Source organism: Leopardus geoffroyi, chromosome B1, assembly GCF_018350155.1.
Source record: "Leopardus geoffroyi isolate Oge1 chromosome B1, O.geoffroyi_Oge1_pat1.0, whole genome shotgun sequence".
Taxonomy (NCBI): domain Eukaryota; kingdom Metazoa; phylum Chordata; class Mammalia; order Carnivora; family Felidae; genus Leopardus; species Leopardus geoffroyi.
The window spans coordinates 115,357,289-115,362,923 of NC_059327.1; positions in this window are offsets into that span (position 1 = coordinate 115,357,289).

A 5,635-nucleotide genomic window follows, 5' to 3' on the forward strand; every position below is an offset into this window, starting at 1 on the left:
TACCGTGACCAGTCATATTTATCTTCAACTAAAATACAGCCATGGAAAGGAGCTATTTCATATCATGTACAGGAAAATGGAAAATTTGCTTGCATACCCCTTATGCTTGGAGCTCTTTATAACACATTCATGTCATGTGAAATATTCTAGAATTTTTGACTGGCACCTAACTCAGTGAAAGTTCTCACTGAGAACTTAATAGTTATTCTGTTTGGTATATAAAATTGATGAATGTGCTTCAGTTGAATAAACTTTCTCATTTTTGATGGCTTGTACATCAGATGAGCCTGTATCGGTGTTCTCAACTTTGACTGCCTGTTGGGGAAATTAAAAAAAACAAAACAAAACACTGATGCCTGGGTCTCAGCCCCAGAGATTCTAATTTAATTGGTCTGAGTCCTGCCTTAAGGAGCAAGAGTTTTAATGTTCCCCAGGTGATTCTAATATTTAGTCAAGGTTTAGAACTACTGGTCTAGATTAAGGATTAAACTGCTTGGGCAAAGCCTGTAATTTATATAACCTCGCAAAACCCATGCTTCCACTCATTTCAGAGAAGACTTCTTGAGAAACCACTCTCTTCAAGGCCCTTTGAACCCCAAGTTTGCTGTTTTATGAAAAGGTGTCCTTTCACTTTTATTGTTTGAATTGTGGTTAGAAGAATTCTATTCCAAATCTATTCTACAGAGAAGCACCGATTGGTGAGAGAATTCAAAAATGTTAGTATAAACGTCTTTACAACTGGAAAAAAAAAAAAAAAAAGACAGTGACACAAAAACAAATACAAAAAATTAGTGAACTTTCCTTAGAAGGTCACTAGATAGCATTACAATTTTTTTTGAGTATAGCTGAGTATAGCTTTTTTTTGAGTAATGTCACATTAATTTCATGTGTACAATGTAGTACTTCAACTTCAGTGTATATTATGCTGTGCTCACCACAAGTGTTGCTACCATCTGTTACCATACATCACCATTGCAATTTCACTGACTATATTCCCTACGCTGTGCCTTTTATTCTGTGATTTATTAATTCAATTACTGGAAGCTTGTGTCTCCCACTCCCCTTCACCCATTTTACCCTCTCCCCATCTCCTTCCCCTCTGGCAACGATCTGTCTATTCTCTATAAGTCTAATTCTGCTTTTTTGTTTGTTTGTGTGTTTATTCATGTGTTTGGTTTTTTAGATTCCACATATGAGTGAAATCATATGGTATTTATCTTAGTAGATAGCGTTTTTTTTTAATGTGGCAAAAAACACACAACATGAATTTACCATCTTAACTGTTTTTAAGTGTAGGGTATAGTAGTATTAACTATATGCACATGTACAATATATTTCTAGGAATTTTTCATCTTTTATGGCTGATATCCTACACCTATTGAATACCCATTGCTATTCCCTAAACCCCCACCCCCTGCCAACCACCATTCTACCTTCTGTTTCTATGAGGTTGATTACTTTAGGTATCATATATAAATGGAATCAGGCAGTATTTTTCTTTTTGTGATTGGCTCATTTCATTTATCATAATGCCCTCAAAGTCCATCCATATTGGATATGACAGGATTTCCTTCTTTTTAAAGGTTTAATAATATTCCATTGTTTATATATACCACATTTTCTTTATTCACTCACCAATGAACATTTAGGTTGCTTCCACATCTTAGCTATTGTGAATAATGCTGCAATGAATATGGTGTGCAAATATCTCTTCAAAATTAGATAGCATTTTATACTTATTAAACAGCGAGTCATTCTAAGCACATAAATGACTAAATCTTCCCTAAGCAGGACTCAGAACAACCTGAATTCAAATTGATGTGCAAATGAAATTCAGTATGGTGTCATTTGTCACTTTAGAAGGCATATGAAGAAGCTCAGAATTTGGTTCTTCTCTCTACTTTTCCCTAAGATGTGTTTGTGAATTTTCTTCTTCTTTTTAATCTATAAATTATTCTGTTTAATATGCTTCATCACTTTTTCTTTGTTTAAAAACAATCTTTTGCATAAACTCGCAAAATTAGAAATAAGTGGGGAATTACTAAAGAGAAAGGAAATTAAAATGATTTAAGATAGTAACTTATTTGAACCTTTTCAGATATACTTAAAAATCTGAAAGAAATAAGTTTTTAGGAAAATAAAAAGTACCAATATTTTCAGAAGGAGAACAATTAAATATATAATTTGTTATGGAATATATTGATAAAATTTGAAATGTCAACTTCCCCTAGCTCAGATGAGTTTACAGGTTTATTTTAGCACACTTTGAAGGAACTTCTAATTCTATTTAAATTTGAATCCAGGGGGTGTAGGTATGCTTCTAAACGCTTGGTAAAAAGCTATTCGGGCCACTTAGGTAGCTCAGTTGGTAGCTCAGCTCTTGATTTCGGCTCAGGTTATGATCCCAGGGTTGTGGGATAGAGTCCCACTTCAGGCTCCTCACTGAGCGCAGAGCCTTCCTAGGATATTCTCCCCTCCCCCGCTTCTCCTCCCCACCCCCCTTTCCTCTGCTCAGATACTTTCTCTCTCATAAAAAAGGAAAATGAATAAGAGCTATTATAACAATGCTACCCAAACTATACAAAGATGGTACATAAAAGGAAAGCATAGATGAGTATTGTTTATGAAAATCTATAATAGTTTATTTTGTATTTTTTATTCATTTTTAAAAGTTTATTGAGGGGCGCCTGGGTGGCTCCGTCGGTTAAGCATCCGACTTCAGCTCAGGTCACGATCTCGCGGTCTGTGAGTTCGAGCCCCGCGTCGGGCTCTGGGCTGATGGCTCAGAGCCTGGAGCCTGCTTCCGATTCTGTGTCTCCCTCTCTCTCTGCCCCTCCCCCGTTCATGCTCTGTCTCTCTCTGTCTCAAAAATAAATAAAAACGTTAAAAAAAAAGTTTATTGAGAGAGAGAGAGAGAGAGAGAAAGTAGGAAAGGGGCAGAGAGAGAAGGAGAGAGAGAATCCCAAGCAGACTCTACACTGTCAGCACAGAGCCTGACGTGGGGCTCAGTCTCATGAACTGTGAGCTGAAATCAAGAATCGGATGCTTAACTGACTGAGACACCCAGGCGCCCCTATCTGTAATAATGTATTAAATAAAATATTAGTGTGACAGGCGACTTTTTAAATTATTTGCATTAAAATATTAAAAAAAATTTAATGTGTGTGTTTTTTTCTCATGTCATTTTTCCCTTTGCAGTAAAGCAGGTGGCCAGCTCTGTGCTTCTTTGCCTCAGAGGAAGTTTGTGGCAATCTGGAAAGCCAGAGTTGACTTCCAGTCACTTTCTTCTCAGGTCTGGCTTCTAAAAGCCAGGGCCTATTGAGGAGGTGTGTTAGGGGTCTTGGAGGGAGAGGTGAAAGGGAAGGCCTCTGAGAAGAACTCGGAAATGGGAGGACGTTCCCTCAGACTACCATTAAAGGAATGTTAGGGCTTGGGCGGGGAAATGAAGCTCTGTGGGCTCCACCTCTTCCAAGGTCTGCACTTACTGCTGGTCCTGGGGAGCACCTGTGATCAGACTGGTCTTACCATTATTCCTTTTTTAAAAAAGTTTACTGACTTATTTTGAGGGAGACAGAGAGCACATGTGGGGGAGGAGCAGAGAGAGAGAGAGAGAATCCCAAGCGGGCTCTGTGCTCTCAGTTTGGAGGGAGGCAGGGCTCAAACTCACAAACTGGGAGATAATGACCTAAGTGGAAATCCAAGAGTAAGATACTTTAACCACCTGAGCCGGCTAGGCACTGCTGGTCTTACCATTGTTCTCTTCATTCAGTGTGGCAGAGGAGCAGCTGAACCACGGCTGGACCTGCAGGGACTTTGTGGGGCAGACCAGGGAGCCTTGGGGTAATGGTAGAGAGGGAAAGCGGAGGCTTAGGCAGCCCTTCTCAAATCTTCAGTCCTCAGTCAGTAAGACTCCAAGCCCTTTACACTACTTAGGGGAGGGTAGTGCAACCGTGGATGAGGACAGGGTGTAAAAATTAAGTCGATTTAAAGAAAATAAATCTTTGTTACTCACCTGAGTATAACACCATTAAATTATCAGTGAAATTCATCTTCACAACAAATAACACATCTCTACAAAATGCAGTTTATTTCCATAATGTAGTAATTTTCCAGTTTTAAAAAAATTTACCAACATAATGCGCTATATAAAACTAAAAAGGAACAAATCATGTGATTATTCCCATGAATGATAAGAAGGCATATGACAAAAATCAATACCTATAACTACTTAACAAATACATGTATTTTTCTGTTAAAAAACAATGCTGCAGTGAATCATCTTGAGCATATGTTTTTCCAAACTTTCTTCCCAAAGTGCTGGCCTTGCAAGTTGCCATAAATGCCATTTCTAATCAGACGCATCTTTTAGCTTATTAGTTTGGGATTCAAATTTTATTTCAGACAAATAGATTACAGTAGATAGCTTTAAGAAACTTAGCCTACATGCACACATTAGGCCTGTGTTTATCAGTTTTATTGCTTCTCTTATTATCTTTCCAATTCGACAGGAAGACTATGCAAGATTTGCATAGTTTAGCTTTCCTATAAAAACATCTCCAAACCATGGGCACAAGACATACTTTGATATTAATTCTCTTTCTATGGAACTGGAAATTTCTAGGCTATTCTATAGGCAAGGCCAGTTAAAGTCAACAAATACCGGCATCATTTGTTGGCTGTGGTTTTCACAAAGTGTGAACTTCACGTTTTATCTTTTTAATAATGTATTCGAGTTCTTCTGCAGAGCATCAGTAAAATTTGTAATTGCCAGTTGAAATAAGTAGATAGTGATTTTAAGATTTTCAGTTAAGAACAAATTATGCATTAAAATATAATCCATAAAATTCTGACTAAGATTCCAACTAGGATGGAATGTATTCACTGATTGATGGGCCATTAGGATTAATTTTGGATAGTTGAACTCCCCGTGCATGAGTGTGGAGATGCCCAATAGTACCATACAGAGGCAGTGAAGGTTTTTTTTTTTCCCCTATAAATATTGTGGAGATTACTAGCTATCAAAAAAGACTTTCGGAACCTCTGTCTGGCTCAGTTGGTGGAGCATGCAACTCTTGATCTCAGGATTGTAAGTTCAAGCCTCGCACTGGGTGTGGAGATTACTTAAAAATAAAATATTGAAAAAAATATAATAAAAAATAAAAAAGATTTTCAAAAGTGTTTTCCTGGGAAAGAAAGAAAGGGAAAGAAAATGTCTTTTGCAGAGTCCAACAGAATTTCATGTTTGAGTCCCATAACATAATTTTCTTAAGAGCATAGGTTACATGTAACGAAAAAGTCTGCAAAGAAAAAGTCATTGGGGCACCTGGGTGGCTCAGTCCATTAAGCATATGCCTCTTGATCTCACTTCAGGTCTTGATCTTAGGGTTGTGAGTTTAAGCCCTGCATTGGGCTCCATGCTGGGCATGGAGCCTCCTTAAAAAAAAATAGTCATTAAGCAACATCTGATGTTAAATTTAATAAACAATGAGGGCTTTATTTCTTTGAATAACTTAATTGGCTCTCCAATGGTTTGCTTTTCTAAAGTATTTGTTCATAATTTCTTCTTAGCTCTTGGTATTATGAAAGTTAGTGAGTCCCTGGGTTAATACAAATATAGAAAAAAACATTTTAAAAC